Source organism: Anthonomus grandis, chromosome 2, assembly GCF_022605725.1.
Source record: "Anthonomus grandis grandis chromosome 2, icAntGran1.3, whole genome shotgun sequence".
NCBI lineage: Eukaryota > Metazoa > Arthropoda > Insecta > Coleoptera > Curculionidae > Anthonomus > Anthonomus grandis.
This window is the reverse complement of record NC_065547.1, coordinates 29,785,284-29,807,862: the sequence shown is the minus strand read 5'-3', so window position 1 is coordinate 29,807,862 and position 22,579 is coordinate 29,785,284. Positions and strand designations below refer to the sequence as shown.

Below are 22,579 nucleotides of genomic sequence, written 5' to 3'. Positions count from 1 at the left end.
ACGTTGACTTGTCAGGAAAAAATAACACGCAACACTTTTCTCTATTAACTAATGCTCCATTATTTAAGATTCATTTAATCGCTTTTCTATGTAATTTTTTGTTTTTTTTTGTGTAAATTTTTATTTATTTTGTTCTTTTTCCTTCTAGATCTTTAATAAAGGAATCTAACTAACCGAGTAAAAGGTAAGGAGTTTACTATTTCGGTAATATATTATGTTTGTTAAAGCTAACCGACATTTCCTATTATCGGGTGGGGTAGAGCGGCTTCTCGTTTTGCCTTCTCCTTTTGTCCGATCGCTGCTACCCTACAGTCTGGCATGCTGAGTTTAAGATTGGGGTATTTTCTTTACAAAGCATACTCAATCATTGTTCTAGTCTATGGGCTTTCTTACCCACGTTATGCGTAGGTTTAGTGTGGAGTAACGGTTTATATAATCGATAGATAGTCGAACCTATTTATCAACCAAGATAATTATTATTTTGTAATTTTATATTGCTAAAAACCAGTTCAGACATCTATTAGAATCTTTGATGTGCCGCGAATAGTCCGTGTGCCGGTGTTGCTTATATTGTCACATGGCATGTATGTTTAAATCGCAACATTTTATGTGGAAAGAGTCATAAAGTAATATTCTAAGCGATATTTAATCATTCCATTAAATAAATAAATGTTTTAATTTTTTTTTTAAATGTGTACATTTCATTCGTAAAATTTGACTTCATACGCTCACGTACTATTTCTTTAGACCTCTGACCTCAGTCACAGCCACTTAAGAAAAGTTGCACAGGTCCGGCTTTAAAATTTATTTCATTTAAAATTTTATTATTCGGGATTTTTGGATTTAGTTTTATAAAGTTAGTAATTCAAGTTAGTTGATAGCCAGATAATATTTAATTTAAAGATAAGATTTAAGTCAGTTTAACCAAAAATGTTAATTTAATAAGTTTAGTTTTTAGCGCCATCAGTGGGGTGTTTATAATAAGTGATGAAAGAATAGGTGGTACAAATTACTTAGGCCCATTTATTTTATGGATTAAGGCATTAAAGATTTACTTTTTGACACAAAAGGGTAAAATGTTTTGGTTTGTCTTCAAATTTTATATATTTCCTTTTTTTCAGAAAAGTGTAAGTATAATTTTTGTAAATAAACTTTTACACAATTAACAAAAAATATGTCATCACTGGTGACTTTAATGTTAAGTTTAATCTAAACCAGACACAGTCGAGGAGGGTTGTTGATTTGTTTTCTTGCTTTGGGCTTTATCCAGTTGCTAGAGGTGCTACGAGGGGTTCGAATTGTCTGGATAATATTTTTACAAATGTCTCCAGTTTCGATTGTAATGCTAATATTTGTGATCCATCATTGTCTGATCACTTGGGAATTGTGTTTCAATTTAAACAGAGCATCCCCGTTCGAGGTGACGCTGTTCGTATATGTTACCGCCCTATAACAGATTGGGGGTTGTTAAATTTTTATAATGCGGTGGAGAACTTTGATTGGGACTTCATAGGCAATACTAGTGATGTTGATATCTCTTTTAATTCTTTTGTTAAATCTCTGAGCGAGGCTTATTTAATGTGTTTTCCACTGAAGTCAAAATCAGCGAATACCGCCAGGCGCTCAGCTGCTTCTAAGTGGTTTGATGAGTCTCTCAGGGAGATGAGAGAACGGCTCTGTTTCTTAAGACGGGCTAGTCAACAATACCCCAATTTGATATCAAGTGATACTATCCGCACCTACCGTATCAAATACCGGCTTGAAATTCAGACAAGGAGGAGAAAGGTCAATGACAACTTCATTAGCCAGTCAAGTAACCCTGTCCGGGCAATGTGGAGGGTAATTACAGCTCTGAACCCTAGCGTAAAGGAATCGGAGCTGAGTGATATTAATGCCAGCCATTTTAATGAATCTTTCGTGAATGTTCCTGCCAAACTAAAAGAGACTCTTCCTCTGCCTCCCAAAAATCCTTTAGCTTATTTGACTGGCCCTTGCGGACCCGGCTTTTCCTTTGCCGAAGTTACTTTCATCCAGGTCCGTCAGGTGATTGATGGCATGAAGAATAGTGCAAGCAATGATCCATATGATTTGAATATCAGACTCATAAAGACTATTAAGAATTTAATTATTGTTCCCCTGACCAAACTAATCAACCTGGCTATCTTTGAGGGCACATTTCCATCCTGTCTTAAAATTGCTAAGGTCATTCCTATTCACAAAAAGGGTTCAAAAGTGGATGTTGAAAACTACCGTCCCATTTCTCTGGTGCCTATCATTGGAAAGATTTTTGAGTCTTTACTCAAGACTCAAATAGAGGAGTATTTTGAACAAAACTCTTTATTTTATGTGAACCAACATGGGTTTAGAAAGAAACACTCCACCACTGGTGCGGTCCAGAACCTGTGTGACGTGGTGCTTGACGGATTTGAAAGTGCTCTGTACTCCCAAGCCTCATTTTACGATTTATCTAGGGCTTTTGATTGTGTGGAGCATAATATTCTTCTTCAAAAGCTCAACCACTACAAATTTTGTTCGAGAAGTCTGTCACTGCTACAGTCCTACTTGAGTGACCGAAGTCAGTTTGTTTGTTTTGGGAGATGTAGGTCTCAGAGTTTGTCGATTGAGCATGGAGTGCCTCAGGGATCCGTTCTCGGGCCTATCCTGTTTCTTATATTTGTTAATGACCTACCAACTTGTCACCCTGATTGCACTTTCTATTTGTATGCTGATGATACTACATCCCTGTGTACTAATAGGAGTTGCGCAAACATTTCGCTCAAGGCTCAAGAATCTTGTTCTCAGTTTAGAGACTGGGCCGTTTCCAATAGATTGTGCTTAAATGAGTCCAAAACTCAAAATATAATTTTTTCCCTTCGGGACGTTGATTCCCAGCAACAATCTTTAGGTGTGTCTGTGGATTTTCTGGGTGTTAGATTGGATAGTGGTTTGACGTGGCAAGGTCACATAGATGAATTGTCAACCAAATTATCAAGGTGTACTTTCCTGATTCGCAATTTGTCTGGGTCTGTCTCCGCAGGTACTCTCAGGACAGCTTACTTTGGATATTTTCACTCTCTAATGACGTATAACTTACTAAACTGGGGTCATTCAGCGCATATGCCCAGGATTTTTGCATTGCAACGTCGATGTCTGCGAGTGATTGCGCAGATTGGATACAGGGATTGTTGTAGGGTCCACTTCAGGCTTCTGAGAGTTCTCACCTTACCAAGCGCCTTCATACTTCTGTGCCTTGTATTCATTAGGGAAAACCTACCCAGGTTTGCGACTCATGCTAGCACTCACAGTCATGACACCAGAAATAGCGGCTCCTTGGTGGCACCATTTAGGAGACTCGAGCGTACCCGTAATGGCGTGTCTTATTATGGAGTTAAGTTCTTTAATGTCCTGCCGGTCTCCGTTAAGGATTTGCCTCTTAATGCTTATAAGACAAAGGTAAAACATTTTTTAGTCACCAATGCTTTTTATTCATTTGAGGAATTCCTGAGCTCAAATTTCAGTGCTATTGCATAGGCTGGGTCTCTTGACTTTTAGTGTTAAGTGTTTTTAAGCATTACTTTTTAGGCTTATATGTGTTTTATTTTTGTTCTTAGGTAAAACGAATTTTACAGTTTAATACTTTTATTTGGAGTTATATTTTTGACTGACTTGTGTAAAAGCTTTATACTTTTTGGCATGAATAAATAAATAAATAAATAAATAAATACATTAAAAACCATCTAGCTGTCTATATCTTATGCGTGTAAAAGACACAAGTTTCACTTATAAAAAAACACACTTTGCATCCTGAATGTAATATTTTAAAATTACAGTGAGGATACTAAATACTTATATATTATAAATTTAACTACTCATTTCAATCTGGCCCAAAGAGTTAATAAATGTTTCTAAACTCTTTTTTTTTCCTTTTTTCTTTAGCAGTTTCTTCCATTAACGAAGGAAACAGTTTATCTGTTGGCGCTATGGATTCTAACTTCATCTTGCATTGGAGCATATAGATACTTAAACAGATTTAAAAAGTGTACACAAGTAGCAGAAATAATTTTTAAATTTAATTAATAAAAATTAATTTACAATATTTTTTTAAATCATTACAACTCAGATGTAAAATAGCCTTTTTTCTTCCAGTGAATTATGAAAGAAATAGTCTTGTCTCTCTGGGACAGAACAAGTGTGGCAACTGTAAAAAAAATAATTAAACTGGTTTTATGGTGTCTCTGTTTAATTAATAAAAATGGGGTTTTCATACTATGGCAAAAAAGGGCCTTTTTTCCAGAGAATGAAGGAAGAAGCAGTCTTTATTGTTTCGCTGAAGGACAATCAGGGACAGTAAGCTGTAAAAAAGAAAAAATTTAACTTGTTTAATAAAAATAGGGTCTTCTTACCATATGGAACAATAACCAGTTTAACCACAGATCTTTAATTTCTGCATTAGATTCATCCTTATCCAAATTTATAATGAAACGGTCCCCTTCATTCAAAATAATCTGATGCAAATTACGATATTCCTCTTCATATCTTATAATTTTGTCCTCAGACTTTCTCCACTCTTCCTCTCCTAAATTCATAACTTCTTTCTTAATCAAATTAATAACATTTTTATCAAATTTTGGATACTTATTTTTTCTGCGAATTCTCCTTTTTAGTTGTCCCCAAATCAACTCGATAGGATTAAATATACAATTGTTTTTACACTTATCCGGCGAGGTTTAATTATCGCGTAGGAATATGTATTTCCAACTTCGAAAGACCGTAAAACCAAAATTGTTACGAAAAGGTGCGAAATTTATCTTAATTGGTGTTCTTTGTCGCCAAAAATTCGGGCGACTATATCCGCTCTCCGTTCCATATATATTTTTGTTGGTGGGGAGCGCCAAATGGTACTGCATACCATGAAAGCCTGGTTGACCCAGGCGCAATAAGAATAGGCAAATAACAAATTATAAATAGATTGACGCGATCGCATACATACAATTATTTCCCAAACTATTGCAACAATAAAACAAACATAAATAAACTAAAGAGTATAAGGATAATAAAACAGGTCATATTTGTACCGAACATACCGCCGACCTTAATATAACCATTTATTTTAACAAAAGCCAAAACAAAAATTAAATGAAATTATAAATTGCTTAAGAATTTATTATAAGAATAATTTAATTAATATTTGGTAAGAGACATAATTTGGAGGTGGGCCTTTGTAAAGTACCACTACTTGTCTTGACCGTTGCTACCCGGCAAATGCCATCCAATCCAGGATGAACCTGTTGCACCCGTGCAAGCAACCAATGCAATGGCGGTCGCAAATTATCCTTAATGACAATCAAGTCCCCGACCCTAATGTTTCGATACTTATTTGTCCATTTCGACCGTTGTTGCAACGTATGCAAATAATCCCGTTGCCAACGCTTCCAAAAATCAATCTGGATTTTTTGCACAAGTTCCCAACGTTGTAGGGTATTAATATTGGTTTTGGAAAAATCCCTTGAAGGAAGAGAAATTAGTGATTCTAATGTTAAAAAATGACCGGGCGTTAGAGCCGTAATATCATTAGGATCGCTACTAACAGGGTGCAATGGCCTCGAATTAAGTACGGCCTCTATCTGGCATAAAACTGTATACATCTCTTCGAAAGTAAGAACCTGCATTCCTACTATTTTTACTAAATGAGTTTTCATGCTGCGCACACCAGCCTCCCACAAGCCTCCAAAGTTTGGTGCTGCCGGCGGATTAAAACTCCATTCAATCCTTTCACTGATCGCGGCATTCTTAAACAAATCCAAAAGTTGCCTATTGGCCCCGACAAAATTAGTGCCACAATCAGAATGAATTTTATTACATCGATCCCTACGGGCTATAAATCGACGTAAGGCTCCGAGAAATGCATTGCTGCTCAAATCTGACACAAGCTCCAAATGTAACTGCAAAACGAACAAATATACAGACATAAGTCTTTTGCGATTTTATGCCTCTAGATTTGCCTAACTTCAAACTTCTTCAAAGGGTTTTAACTGAGATACTCTACACGCAGGTAGATCGCTCATATAGGGAACAATAGGCTTGGGATTGACCCTGAAACACCTGTAACACTGAGATAGACATCGATTTATTGCTCTTTTTACGGACAATATCCAAAACTGCTGCACTATAAAGGAGTGTAATGTTCGCAAGCCAGGATGTAAATGTTTTTCGTGAATATCTACTATTAATAATTCGGTTAGCCTGTATCTTTGGGGCAATAAAAGAGGGAATTTTTTATCATACGACAAGGTGGGATTTGTGAGATGACCGCCAACCCTAAGAAATCCATGTTCGTCTAAAAAAGGGTTTAATTGTCTCAATCCTTTCGAAATAGGAGTTTCTTTACGAAGGTTGGATATCACCTCGGAAAACACTTCTCCTTGTACCTGTTTTACAAAACACATTAAGGCTTCCTGCAAGTCATTTTCACAAAATTTACTGAATACGTGAGGTTTCTTATTCTCGGTCCGGCGAAAAATCTTTACCCATCTATAATAATACCCTAAGACACGCAAAATCTTTTGTAAGGAAGAATATTTATACAACAACCCATCCCTTTCAAAAAGTTTTAAGGACGTCAAGACAACTCTTTTCTCTTCCTGCAGATATTCCTCGGCATTATTGACAGTAAAATGATTATCAATGGGCCAATGCTCAGAAGACAAATAAATAAATAAAGGCCCGTTAAACCATGCAGAATAACCTGTTAAATCGGCAGGGCAAAGCCCTCTGCTTGCACAATCAGCTGGATTGTCGCCAGTGGGAACATAACGCCATTTTTCAGGGGAGACACTTTCTTGGATGTGGCTTACCTGATTACTCACAAAGGTGTGCCAACGATGAGCCGAAGATTTGATCAACGACAAAGTCACTTTAGAATCGGACCAAGCATAAATATTGGAAATTAAAAGTTTGTCTCCTAACGCCCCTATGACAAATTCCAACAAGTTAGATAGCAATACAGCCGCGCAAAGCTCAAGTCGAGGTAATGTAATTTTTTTCAAAGGAACAACCTTAGATTTGCCAATCACAAAGAATACCTGATATTCTTCTTCCACCAAAACACGAAAATAAATAACACCCGCATAGCCCTTCTCACTGGCGTCACAAGACGCGTGCACCTCGCATTCTGCCTCTATTACAGGAATATGTCTAGGAATTTTAATAGACGAAAGCAGCCCTAGTTCTGATTGAAACCTTTTCCATCTGCGAGTAATATCAGGGGGGCGAATTTTCATTCCAATCCATTCCTAATTTCCATAAATCCTGTATTAAAATTTTGGCATACATAGTGAGCGGAGAAATCATTCCCAAAGGATCGAAAATCCGAGCCAAACTAGACAGAATTGAACGCTTTGTACAAACGTGATGTCTCGCGAATTTGGTAAACAAAATTATCCAAACTAGGCTGCCACTGTAAACCCAAAACCTTCAGACAAGAGGGCTCTTCAGTATCAAATGAAATATGCTGTTGGTGTTCTATTGGAGTGCCTGACAGAATATCAGGACAATTACTTGCCCATTTCCTTAAGTCAAACCCTCCTCTTTTGAGCAAATTGGTAAGTTCACCCTTAATTTTAATTGCCATATCCAGAGTCTGGCAACCTGACAAAATGTCGTCCACAAAAATATTTTTTAAAAGAATTTCCGAGGCTATTGGAAAAGATTCCTTTTCATCTATGGCTAACTGCTGTATAGTCCTATTGGCCAAGTATGGTGAAGAAGTAACACCAAATACCACAGTATTTAACTCGTACTCCTGTACGAAATCCTCTCGATTAAATCTCCAAAGGATTCTCTGAAAACGCCTATCGCCCTCCCTGACTAAAATTTGCAAAAACATTTTTCTGATATCTGCAATTAGACAAAATTTATTTAATCTAAAATGAAGGAGTACAGTGGCAATATCAGAATGAAGCTTTGGACCGGCATAAAGAGTATCGTTCAAAGAAATTCCAGCAGAGGACTAGCATCAAAGACCACTCGCAATTTGGTTGAAACAGATTCTTCCTTTATTACGCAATGATGAGGTATGTAATAAGTATTGCTATTATGCTGGTTTGATGAAATTAAAGACATATAACCCGAATCCAAATATTCTTGCATAAAACCCTTATAACCTTGCAAGAATGAAGAATTTTTGTAAATCCTTTTTTCGAGAAAATAGAGTCGACGAAGGGCTAAATGTCTGGATTCACCAAATATAGGGTCTTTTATACGGAAGGCCAAAGCAACAACATACTTATTAGAAGCTGGGTCTCTAGCATATGTGTTCAAGTAAAATTCCTCACAAAATGTTGCCTCTGGGGATTCAATTTTCTTAAAAGGGATGTTGTCTAATTCCCAAAGCCTTTTTAAATGTTCATCTAATGATTCTAATGTCAAACTGTCAAACATAACCGTGACGAATTAGAAGAATTTTCCAGAGGTTTTCCATTACCCATGATCACCCAACCAAAAACAGTTTCCAAAAACAAGGGATGATGAATAGAATCCATGGGCTTACAAGATTTAACAATAAAGGGAAACATCTCGGCTCCAATAAGGAGATCTATACGACCTGGTCTCCAAAACTGAGCATCCGCAAGTTCAAAGGTTTCCAAGTTTTTTATGTGCTCTGTGTATACCATTCTATGAGGCAACTGCGAACAAATTTCTGGCAGTACAAGCACCTTTATCGAAAACTTGGGCTCCGGTGAAAAATGAGGTTTAATTATACACTCTGTAATACCCTTTGAGGTAGTGCGAGCAGTATTTCCGATTCTCGAAATGTCTATTTGGTATTTTTGATACGACAAACCAAGACGAAGAAGACATTCGTTTGAAATAAAACACGCAGCAGCCCCAGAATCAATAAGGGCTCTAACAGGTAAAAAATTACCCTTGGAATCCTTTAACTCCATAATGGTTGTAGGAAGAATAGGTATAGAGGCTGTAGATTCCACTAATGTCGTACCTACTGGAATATGATCAACTAAATTTGTGACACTCATGTTCTGAGCTTCTTCAGCTGGAGATGGATTAACTTGGGTACTGTGAGTTTTTGCAAAATGCAATAAAGTGTTATGGCGATTTCCACAACTATTACAACCCTGTAAGGTAGTACAATCTTTAACATTATGAGTAGAACTAAGGCAGATCAAACACAGACGTGGTTTTCTAGAAGTCTGAGGTTGAGATGAACGAGAAAAATTAAAATCAGAATTCGATGGTCTCGAATAATTTTTTACAGCGCTCTGTATAATATTTGAAGACTATATAGCATGAAGTTTGGACTCTAGAAAAGAGTAAAAATCGGAGTAAGCCGGCATCCCTCTTGGACTGTTAGCTGTCCTTTTATTAGCAAAATTAAGCTCAAATCGATTTCTAATATTATTGTTGATTTTGTATAACAACAAATGAAAAATAATAAAATCCCACTGATCGACAGGACAACGAAGGTTTTTCAATGCTTCTAAATTTTCGGAAAATGTTCTTAAAAGTTTACTTAAATCTGACAGATTAAAATCATTTCTTAAATTTGAAGAAAAGAATATTTCATTCCAAAAATTTGTTGCAATTAACCTGTGATTTTCATATTTTTTTATTAAAGCATTATAAGCAATGGCATAGTTATCTTCAGTGAGAGGCAAAGAGCGAGCTAAAGCCAAAGGTTCAGCATCTAAATATTTTAGCAAATATCTAAATTTGTCAATAACAGAAAGCCCCAAGTCATTATGCGCACAACTATTAAAAATATCAAAAATTTTTCTCCATTCTTTAAAGTCACCAGTAAAGGCCTTAATGGTTCCAACTTTATGCTTTTATGAGCAGGTTGAGAAGCTATAGCATTGACCGAAGATTAATTCAAATCCTTTGCTAGCCTGTTTTCATTTCTTTAACATTCGACTTTTTAAGTAATTTTCACAAAAAAACTTTAGTTTGTAGAGTTTTATAACCACTATAAATCGGTTTAGTTAATAATTGTTAATATCTGGACAAAAAAAATATTAAAATTCCTTGGGAATTTCAGGAGATAAGGACTATATATCGATTAAATAACAGCGGCCGCGGACTATAAATAGATTGCTGGCAAACGCCATATGCTGCGTTCTAGATCTGGGTTGCTGAATATCAATCGGGCGTTAGTTTCACAGAATGAAAAAATATCTAGAAAAACAACACAAAGTCGCAACTCGGATATGTGGATTGTAAACATAGAGGTATTCTACGTTACCAAAATGCTTTTGTTTTCATTAACTTTTTTGTCAGGAATCTTTTTTTATTCTGAAAAATTTGTTGATTACTCTCAAAAAATATATTAGGCATTAGTCAGCAAATAAACGAAACTTTTAAAAAATACATTTTTTACCTGGTACAAAACACATGGAGAGAATGTTCCACAATCAGACAAGGCATGTAATTTTGAAATTCCCGCCGGAAGCTTGACGTTTTTCGTTCGGATAGTACGGTTATACACGCCGATGTGGTAAACAAAGTTTGAATGCTGTTCTCTTGGTTTTGTGCATTTTTTAATAAAAAATCGGTTTTCAAGGTAAGTTTTTTCTATTGTTGATATGATATTATATGCTATAATTTTTATTCTGAAACTAGTATTACAAAAACAACCTTTACATCAGATTTTGGGCTATTTTGTCGAAATTTTATAAGCAAGTTTACTTTTGTAGGTTATGTATGAAGGTCACAGTTAAATTTAATTTTATATTGTAGGTTGTGTTCCACCTTCAGACAGCTTGTTTGGAGTGTTGTTGAAAAAGTAATTGTTTTTGTAAAAATTTAATTGATATTTCAGGAAAAATGGCTCAAGGAGGTCAGCGAAAAAGCGATAAAGGGCAATTTGATGAACAATCCATGAGAGCTGCTGTTAGAGCAGTCACCGAAGACACGATATCTTTAAGACAAGCAGCTGAAAGATACAATTTAAAATTTCAAACGGTTTATGAATATGTAAAAAGGCAAAAACAGAATCCCACCAAAGAGATTAAAATGGCTCCAAATTAAGCTTGTAGAAAAGTGTTTTCTGAAAATCAAGAAAAAGCCCTAGCCGATTACGTATTAACTTGCTCAAAAATGTGTTACGGACAAACGATCATTAATATCAGAAAACTGGCTTATGAAATGGCAACTATTAATAATTGTAAAATTGGCAAACAAACAAGGAAGCTGGACGCGAATGGTTCCTCAGATTTATGTCCAGACATGCAGAATTAAGTCTTCGCCAGCCGGAAGGATGTAGCCTCTCCAGAGCGACATCATTCAACAAACACAATGTTGAACTTTTTTTCAAAAATTTGGAAAAAGTGTTTCAGAACCATGGAAATTTTTACAGCGGTACAAGAAATTATAATTTAGATGAAACTCCCACCACAACCGTCCAAAAACCGAAAAAGTTGCTCAGAGAGGGATCAAGCGGGTCTCTTGCACGAGCGTCGAACGAGGTTTACTGGTCACCACTTGTTGTATTATATCAGCATCCGGGAATACAATACCACCAGTCATTCTTGATTCTGAATAGATGACTGGTAAATTGTTTCCAAGCGTTGTAAGGCACTTCATTAAACATACGTCCAGTACAAAAGAAAACCCTTCTCTCCTAATCTTTGACAATCACGAGAGTCATCTAACGATAGAAGGAATAAATCTAGCCAAGGAAAATGGAGTAATCATTTTGATCTTACCGCCACATACTTCCAACAAGCTGCAACCATTAGATGTCTCAGTGTTTTTTTCGTTTAAATCATTCTACAATACTGCCTTACAAACATGGCTTTTAAAGCACCCTGGGATACCTGTTTCTATTTTTGATATCGCTGGCTGTGTTGCTTATGCATTTGAAAAATCGATGACTCCCGCTAATATCAAATCCGGATTTCGAAAAACTGGGATTTATCCCTTTGATAAATTCATATTTACAGATGACGTCTTTGCAATTAGCAGCGTAACTGATAGGAATGTGGATCAAAACAATGAAGAAGCTCAACGACTTATGGATCCAAATCAACCATCAAGATCAAAATGAAAGAAAGAAAGAAAATGTGCTATATTGTGTAAGAATAATCTTGTGTACAAGCATCCTACAAGCTAAAAAACAAAACAAAAATATAATTTCAAAAATTGACAAAACAATGAACAAAATTAAACACAAGAAGACAAAACTTTTTGAACATACTTGAATTAAAGATAACTAAATAAAACAAACAATTGCTAAATAAAGGTAAACTTGTTGACAAAACTAGAGAAGAAAAAAGGAAAAAAAAACTTTCCAACATGTCCAAGGTTAAAACCTAGCGTTAAAAAAGTCATCCAGGTTATTATATGCCTTAGCCAATAAAAGCGTCTTTAATTCTCTTTTAAATTTCTTAACATCCGATGTATGTCTAACACATAGAAAAACATGATTGTAATTTTTTTTACTTATGTAAATTAATGAGTTTTTGGTAAGGGAAGACGTAGGAATAGGTAGGGGAACACCATTTACACGACGAGTCAAATGGCCAGTGTCAGAGGGTAGTTTGGGAATTTTGTGAATAAGAGCAGCTGTTTCTAAGATAAAGAGTGAAAAAAGAGTTAGGATTTTTTCAGAAATGAAGAGGGGTTTGCAAGAATCTCTTAACTTAGCAGAACACAGGTATCTAACTGCTTTTTTTTGAATAACAAAGACAATGTTAAGTAGCCCCTTATTGGTTAAATCCCAAAAAGGCAAGCCATACCGAATATGAAATTCAATAAGTGAAAAGTACACTGAACGTGCAACCACCCCTCCCAGCTCTTGTTTTGCAATTCTTACTGCAAAACATCCAGAAGATAATTTCCCAGCTAAATGTAAAATATGATCTTCAAACCGAAGGCGACCATCAATGGTAATTCCTAGGAACTTGCAGCACTCTTTATTCTGCAAGAGGGAATTTTCGTCCTAAACATCAGACCCTGAACATCGCACTTAAACCCCATAATAGACGTCTTTCTTACATTAAACACGAGTCTGTTAGAAGCACACCACCCTGATAAAATCTGAAGGTCTTCAAGGATACAAGTCTTAATATAATCAGAATTTTTATTGCTCCATAGTATGGTGGTATCATCAGTAAACTGAACCACCTTGCCCTGCAGTTTCAATGAACTCAAGTCATCCACATACAGTAGAAATAACAGTGGTCCCAACACTGAACCCTGGGGAACGCCGCATTTTAGGGATCTAGAAGCAGACAAACGCTCAGACACTGTAACCTTCTGAGTACGATTTGATAGATAGGACTCAAGCCGTCGCAACGCTACGCCCCTAAAACCATATTTATCGAGCTTAGATAACAGTATTCCATGATCGACACAGTCAAATGCTTTGGATAGATCACAAAACACTACCGCAGATGACTCTCCAGTATTCAAGGACACATAGACGCTCTCCAAAAAGCTAAAAACAGCATCATGAGTCCCTTTACCGGCTTGAAATCCAAACTGATTTGCAGACAAAATGCCATTATGATGTAAAAAGGACAAAATTCTGCTTTTTGCAAGTTTTTCAACTATCTTAGAGAGGGTAGACAAAATAGAAATGGGACGAAAATTACAAGGCTGATCCCAATCTCCACCCTTATGAAGAGGGATAACCACTGCCTCATTTAAACATGAAGGAAAAATGCCAATATGTAAAGAATTGTTTATGGCAGAAACTAAATGCATTGAAGAAAATATAATGTCAGACTCCTTAGTTTTAGTATCAGTTCGTTTAAACACAACACCTTCACAAAATCACAAAGAAACTTTCGTAAGTCCACAACAATTTAAAGGATACCCAAAAGCTGAAGAACGAAAAAATCAGAGAAAGAAGAGAGAAAAAGCTAAAAGTATTATCGCCACGGACACTCCAGAAAAGATCGCCCTAGAAGTTAAACAAATGCAGCGAGAAAGAAAAAAAACTGTTAAGAAGAATAAGGTCGCGAAAAGAAAAGTAATCGATGAAGACTCAACAGACGAAAAAAATGAAGACGCGGGCGATGCTTGTAACCGAAAGTTCCGATGATGATATTGATTTTGTAGGAAAAATCGATCCACCACCACTTCTAGATAAGCTTAATAAAGAGCCAGAAGTTGGCGATTTTTATTTGATACAATTTATGGACAAAAAAAAATTATTATATAGCTGAAGTGTTCTGTAAAAAGGATAAGGAATGCGAGGTCAAATTTTTGAGAAAGTCCGTTAAGTATAATAACAGCTTCATTTACCCCGAAATAGAAGACGTCTCATTGGTATGTTTGGAAAACATTAAGAGGATGTTACCAAAACCAGCACATGTAGGAACAACAAAGCGGCAACAATCTTATTTGAAGTTTGAAGTAAATTTTTCAGCTTTAGAAGTTCGGTTAAACCTTATTACCTTTTGTCTTATTGTGGAACATGTAGTGTCTAGATGTGGAACATGTGTGTTCCACTAACAGACAACTGTCCTTCCTTTGTTAAACAAACTTTTTTTAAATTAGTTTTTGGTTTATGATGTTTGTTCTACCATAAAAACTTATGTTTAGCCTTAATTTATTTTAGTGATAATCATATTTTGGTTGGTTCAATAATCAAGGTCAATACTTAGCAAAATCTATTTTATGTCTGATTGTGGAACACTCTCCCCTATATATTGAATGAAAAATTAAAAAGTCGATTTGACATCATTGTCTAAGAGATGGTGAACTCAAACAACCTCGCCTATGGTTTGCAGATAGGCTTATTCTAGGCATTCAATGTTCTAAGGTTATACCTCTAATATTCTGTCGCTAGAGCTTTGTTCGTTATCTAGCAGTACCGAGTATACTGGGTGACCGAAATCGCATCTCGTGCAGATGAGGTTGACTTTGATGTTTCGCTGGATTAGCGTTATCCCTTAGGGGTATAAGGGTATTACACCATAGGGGTCCACCGTACGCTCTATTACCGCAGCGGTAATGTAATTCTCGCAAAAAGTCCAGGTCGCTAAAAACTCCTTCTGATGCTAGCATTAATTACGCTGGTGTTTGCGTGATTTACTAAACATACACTTGAAGTTCAAGGTCAAGTCGTAAAGGAAAACCTTAAGAGAATTTTAATATGAAAGGATCCCTCAGTCCACCCAATAAGTACCGACTATTTTCCGTATCAAGCGCGGGACATAAATAGTCTAATAATCTAATATTAGATAATTCACTTTGTCACATTTTCTGTACTATATTTTTAACTTCACTCAGAAATTTTGTAATTCGAGTAATTTTGTTTATATTATTTAATTATTCTCTTGCTATTCTTTAATAAATGAATATAATCACGTAAAATTCTTATATTACTCCTGAAAATTGTGTAGTCGATTTTTTTATCGTATATTAAGTAAATTATTTCCGCGGTGCCTTCACAAATGTAGAAAACAGCAAAATCTGTACATGACCACCAACAGTTAGACATTCTATTTATAAGTTAATTTGCAAATCTTCTTAAGGGCTCCTCGATCTAAAATTGAAATTTTTTTACGAATAAAAGAAGTTTTTTTGTTAATTTCAGCGAGGAGTTATTCAGGCCTTCCGTAATCGGATTAACTCAATTAATGTAATTTCAGTCCAACCTACGCGGCAACAAATTTTAGTCTCAATAAAAAAAAAATCCATTATTTATCCGATTATAGCCCCATTATTTTAGGTGTCAATATTAAAAAGAACGTTTCGGCTGATAACGCCCCGGCAAATACGCAAACTTGTACATTTAATTTATTAATCTCTTAATTAATTATATAAATATTGATAAATGATAAAATATTGATATAAAGCCAGTCGTGAAATTCCAGGTGTTTGATTAACGATTGAACGCCATTAATGAAATTGCTATTAGTCCAGGAGCTGTAGAAAAATATCATGAATGTGATTTTTGAGAGTGAGAGAAGATTATTGTTATTAATTTTTTTTTATCTACCAAATTAAAATTTTCCTTCGAAGTCTATGAAAAAAATCTAATCTAGAACTTCTAATAGATTTACCTATATAACATAGATGAAGATATCAGAAGAAATAAATAGAGTCAATGAGTATTACCTCAATTTAGTTTTAATATCTCAAAAACTATTGGCTCTGCCAGAGAATTATTAAATATCCTTTTTTATAGAACATGATGCAAGGTTATTCCTTGAATATTTTTCCTTAGGATCAACATTAATTGAGATATTTGAATAACCGAGTTTTAATGAGCGTAAAGGACATTTAGGTCAAATATGAATTTAGTTATGTAATCTACACATAGTTCATTAGAAGATTACAATTGGTTTCTAATAACTAACAAGTATAATAAGTAAACGCTTGAAATTACAAATAAGACTTTTCCCCCCAGATAATTAATTAAGTGACAAAAAGATATTCTATGATTATTAAATATAATTTTTTTAAACTTCCTTAGTCAAGTAGTAGTAGGTTTGCGGCACTAAATATTTGGAAATTTGTCGCCTTTTTACCTAAATTGGTATTTGTTTTTTTTTAATATAAACATTTTTCTTGTTGTTATGATAGAGATTTCCGAAGCTGCTAGTTGAAAAAGGTCCTATGTCTATTGCAATTTATTTAAAGGGTGCACCAACAAGATACTGGATTATTTTTCCTTTGGTCCGTTGCTCCTTGGACCCTTGCTTGACGAACATTGCTCACACTGTCGGCACTAACTTCATGACTGTTTAGCCAGTAAAACCGTTCTCTCACTTTTCCCAAGGTCTTACAAACTCCGAAATGTCCTCCGTCAACACCGCCATGGACAGCTTGAAGAACTTCTGGAATCCGTTTTCGAGAAAGGTATGTCAGATATGTCTTTTCTTTTTCATCTACGCTGTCCCAGACTCATTTTAATCATCCATCTTATATAACCAACGAATTTCATTGAGAGCAATAAGGTTTCAGTTCTGGAGATTTGTTAGAAATAGCTTTCCATTCTGGTTTTGAAATTCCTCGAGACTTCAGTTAATAAACACCAAATACTGAGTCACCACACTGATGCTGGATTAAACTAGCTTCGTCGCACTCTTTAAAACTGTGAAGGCCATTACGATAACAAATAAATATCTCTGGATGTTGTTTCCATTCCTTTTTAAAACAGTGTTGATATATTTTAATGCAGGATTTTCTCGATAATGTATCGACGTTTTGGTAATATTCGCCTTTCCTATGCTCTATTTTAAGGTAATACTCTTGTAATCATTAAAGCCACCTTGCTATTTGTCTTTTAAGGTTTTTGAACTGAAATAGCCATTTTGAATAAGAATGGTCAGTCCCAAGGATGAATCGTTGACAATAGTAATATTTATGGAAATGTTCAATAGCTTTAACTGCTGCCAATAGATTTCGTCTGACACAATAGTTTCTTTCTGGCTTTGATAGCGTTTTACTGAAATAAATTATCACTTGCTTGCCATTTTCAAATTTTTCTGATAGGACGGCTCCAATTCTAACATTGCCTGCATCTGTATTCAAAATAAAAGTTTGTCCAGCAATCGGATATTTCAAAAAAGAATTTGGTTTTTTTTCAAGGTTAGCGATATTTCTTACAAATCTTCTTTAATGAACTCTCCAAAAAGAGACGCCAACAATGGATAAATGGAATTAAAAGAAATAACTTATCAGAAAGTTTGTTAGCCTATGGTTGAGTGTGCAGCAAACATTTCTTGTCTGGTGCACCTAAGTGGGCAGTTCTTTTTTTTTAATCTGTAATGGGGCTGTTGGGCTCAGGGTTTCATAGAATGTTATTGGATATTATCAAAATTCGGTTCCCAATCCAACCCAGACCTAACTTAATGTTATTATGGTCCCTTATTTAATACATTCACTGATTTTGTACTTTTACTTTCAACATATAGGGTAAACTACCCAATGATTGGCACTTTAAGGTAGTGTTATTAATAAATGCGTTCCTAAAATTATAAATTTAATTTTAAGCCAATAATAGTAATTTTTATTAAACATCTAATAATTTAATACCTGTAATTTATTCATTTTGTTATTCGTTTTATATTCTTTGACCCAAATTTTATTTAATTCGTTCCAATTGAGAAAATTTCCAATTATTGACACCCAGACGCCATTTATTGGCATCCTATATCTTCCAATTATTGGCACCAAATATTTTTAGCAAAATAGCAAGGTACCTAGGTATTACTCAATGGATATTCCCAACAAAAAGATCATTTTAGGTATAGTAACAATTATATTTCTTTTGTTTTGATTCAATAAGGCAAAAATGTTGATTTTTTTAGTCCATTTATATTATTTAAAACAAAAAGTCCAACACTTTTTAATAGAATAAAACAGAAGTTCTTTTGATGAAGGAGGCTGCAGCAGCGGATGACTTAAGCTCTCTATCACGGCATGGACTAGTGGTTCAGTTTGCCGATGATACTACAATTCTGTGGCATAACAAAGATCAAAAAGTAGTCAGATCTCTCATAGTAGAGGACCTTCACAAAATTAAAGAGTGGTGCATCTGCAATCAGCTTGTATTCAATGTTGATAAGACTTTTGTTCTGGGCTTTAAGTGTAACGTAGAGGGTTTTTTGTTTGATGAGCAGAGCCCACTACATGGTAGGGATTATTGTCGATTTCTCGGCCTCTTCATTGATGAGAGTTTAAGGTTTGACAACCACGTTTTGGGCCTCGCTGCTAAACTTTCTTCTGGTTGTTTTGCAGTCAGGGTTGCCAGGCATGAGTTGGGGGGGGGGGGGGGAGTTGTTTGCTCGTTCAGTTTATTTCGCCTTAATAGACTCTCATATCCGTTATGGGTTGCCATTTTGGGGTTTGTGCTCCAAGGGACTCCTTAACATAATTTTTACTATTCAGAAAAAAACATTAAGGTATCTGTGTGGTGTTGGTATGAGAGTCTCTTGTAAACCTCTTTTTGTAGCTGAAAGAATTTTAACAGTTTTCTCACTCTTTATATTGGAAACTGCAACACTCATACATAAGTCCGTAAGTCCACCATCCTGCACGAGTCATAATACTCGTCAAGTGGGCAACTTATCTCTTCCAATCCCCACCTCCTCACTTACGAGAAACTCTCTTATATTTATTAGTCGTAAAATATTTAATCATGTTCCTTTTTCGATTAGGACTGATACAGACCTTAAAAAGTTTAGGAGAGAACTAAAGAAATTAATCTTACCAAAAGCTTACTACAGCATTGAAGAGTATTTTAACGATTCATTTTAATATTTAAAATTATTTGGTTTTTTCTTTGTTTATATAAAATATGCTTCTATGTACAATCAAAATCGATTCTGTATAACCAAATAAATACTTGTATTATAAATTCTAGGATTAGGAAGCTTTTAGCATAAGTTTGTAAACTTAGCAAATAAAGTATATTTTTTTTAAAGTAAAACAAAAATTATGAAAATACAACAAAAATGTTGAAACTTATTTTGTTTGCTTACCTATGCAGGTTTTACAAATAAAACTTTCTGTATAAATTTTATTTTTAGTTAAGCAACTAACATGATAGATAAGTTCTGGTGCAGTTCTTGCATCTTATTCCTATGTTAGTCCTATATATATTATTTGTGCAAATAAAACATATTCTGCGGGGAACAACAATGTTGTTTTCTGGTAAAAATGGAATTGACGAACGATCGGGACTTTCAGGGAAAAGATTTTTTATGTGAGAGAGATTGATTTTTAAACTTATAGCAAAAGTTTCTGGTTCTGGAGATTTATGAAAATACTGTCCAGTTGAGTATGGCAAGTCATAACCATTATTATTAATTATGATACCAAAGCTTCTACTAGGAGTCGACCCAAAATTGGATTTAAAATTAGACTTTGCTTGAGCTGTGTCAGATTTGTTAAAAAAGTTGTCAGATTTTTTGCCTTTTTGTTTGTTCTTCGCGTTTTTTATAGGTTGCTTCTTTTGAGTTTTTCCTTTAAATTCTGTTTTTGTTTTTGCTGTTCTAATCTTTTTTGTTTATTCTCCTCTCTCGTCTTTTATTTTTCTTCTTTAACTTTTTCCTTTTCTTCCATTTGCTTTTTATAATTAGTTGATGTAAGCACAAATGATGATCTCTAAGTTTGTCTTTTACCTGTCCTTTCGGGAGTTTTTGGGAAAATGAAAAAATCTTTAATGGATGAGTCTTTCTTGCAACTGTTATTAATTGTAATAATTTGTGTATTGCCAACCTTTTCCTCTATTTTCTTAGCGTCGCTCTGGATAATATACTCTGCACTGTTTGGATCGCTGACAACTAGATCCTCACTGTCTAATACACTGTTTTGATATTTTATTTCCTGGTGAAAATTTAAAATTGTTCTTTCCTTTAAAATTCTTTATTTTCTAATATGACAATTTTGTTTCTACCAACGTTGTCTCATTTAAGGGTTCGTCACAAAACACAATAGGTTTATTTTCTATATTATTTTTATCCAAAAATATTTCGTCATTGTTATGGACCAGGCTGTCATTTGGGTGTTCTATCTGTATATCTATCACATGGTTATCTTCATTAATTTCAGGTTCAAATTTAAAATACGCTTTCAGTTTTTGTAGTAATAAAAAATTTTCACAGCTTTCTTCACATCCAGTAAATGAACCACCAGAATCATTAGGTTCTAATGATTTAGTGGCCCCAATAAGCTCAATAAACTTTTGATATGTTAGGAACTCATTATTATCATCAGTCTTATTTATGTCAGTCTTTTCATTATTGGAACTTGTCATTTTGTGATACTGCTTACCTAAACATTTGCTATAGTCGATTGAATCTGGATTCCAGGGATATAAGCCACAAGCTTTAAATCCGCTACGGGCAACTTCAGGTTTTAAAAAAAGTACAGCTTCTTTCAGGATTTTCGCAAAGTGATCCTTGCCAAACTTACAAAAAGGATTTTTTCGACAATCCAAAAGCGACTTCTTCCACATTGCCTTAAGTGGTCTAAAGTTGGAGACATTTGGTGGCTGTAATATTCTTGTCGAGTTTGGGTAAAGGGCTATTAGAACAATGCCAAGTTCGGTATAAAGCGTACTAAGCTGATAGTTAAGGTGAGTTGCATGTCCGTCTAAGAATAAAATAACTGGGAATTCTATGTTTTTGGTTTTTAAATATGAATGGAGTATATTTTTGATATAATCTATAAAAAGTTCGGTCTTCATCCAGCTGTTATCACTTAATCCAATGCCTCATGAGTCTGGAACACTATTAACGACTGCTTTTGATAAACGCTTATTGGGGTAGATTATTAAGGGTGGAGTGGTATCGCCTTGTGCTGAAAAGGTAAACATAACTGTTAGATTCTTCTTGGCCTCCCCTTGATCAACCTCGTACACATTACGGGAACCTTTTGGTGCTAGTACTTTTCCTATTTTGGGACAGAACTGAAAACAAGTTTCATCACCGTTATAGATCCTGCTTGGGTCACTTAAAACGGAAAAAAGGTCTTTTTCTTTAAGGTAAGTTTCTATTTCAGAAAACCAGCCTCGTATGTTTTGCTCAGACACATTTGCTGAAGCCGCAGTTACTCTTTCGGGTGTTCGTTCTGTCAGAATTGGATGCCTCTTTAAAAATAGATTATACCAATGGTCACCAGGAATATTATTTTTAAATGGGGTAGTTCTGTTATCTGCATCCAAGAAGTTCTTTACAGATGCCTGAACATCTACTTTTCTTCGTGGAAAACCTTTTCTATGGCTATCTAGAATCCATTGAACCAGTTTATTTTCTTCGTCTTTTGTTAGATATGTATTTCGTCCAAGTTCTGGTTTTGAAAATTTGGGGCCTAAACGGTATTGTAGCGTTTGCCTTGGTATGCCGTATTTTACAGCAACGGTTTTTTTTGCCACATCATCCCTTACTTCAGCCAATGCCTTCTGAAGCAGTTCTTCGGTGTACGATTTTGAATATTTTATGTGTTTCTTTACTTTTGGCATCTGCAAGTAAATCTGCAAAATAAAAAGCAAGTTACATTAAACAGAATATAATTTTGAAGATACTTAAAAATATACAGAGATTATAACATACTTCTGATAATAAATTTTAAATATGTGAATATTTAATTACCCCTTAGTGCAAAAGGATCATATTGATTTAAATTTGTCTTTTATTTACTTAAATATAAAATAGTACAATTTAAAAACGTATACCTACCTACCTAACTTATTTATTAAGCAAAAAGTCTTAAAAATACACTTAGGTAGGAATTATTTTTAACGGGTGCCAATATTAGGAACATTAAAATTACCGTCAAATCTATATTTTGGCACCCATGCCAATAATTAGATTTTGTCAAGTTATGGTTTCCAAATGTTGGCACCCTATAAACCGGTGTAAAATAATAGTTTTTATAGCTGAAAACATGGTAACAACAAACGTACAGGGTCTATAAAAGTGTATAACAATTTGTACAATATATATGAAGAGCCAAAATAGCTTACAGAGGATTTAAAAAAAGTAATTTCCTTACGAAAAAGCTAAAAACCTACCTTGTTTGGTAACAGCGTCACTTCTAACACACAAAACATCCGGCATATTAGTTTTAAGATGCACGCGCAGACTCTCACGAGATGTGT

The 22,579-nt window shown here is 34.8% G+C and overlaps 1 protein-coding gene across 2 annotated transcripts in view; it reads left to right on the top strand.

Moving 5' to 3' along the window:
* LOC126733592 (G-protein coupled receptor dmsr-1-like) overlaps positions 1 to 22,579 on the top strand; it is a 265,160-nt gene that overhangs the window by 55,217 nt on the left and 187,364 nt on the right. The window contains exon 2 of one of the 2 annotated variants that reach the window (XM_050436940.1): positions 149 to 184. The exons of the other annotated variant lie outside the window; for it this stretch is intronic. The gene's annotated coding sequence lies outside the window, so the exon portion shown is untranslated. The remainder of the gene's footprint in view (positions 1 to 148; positions 185 to 22,579) is intronic. 2 annotated transcript variants of the gene reach the window in all.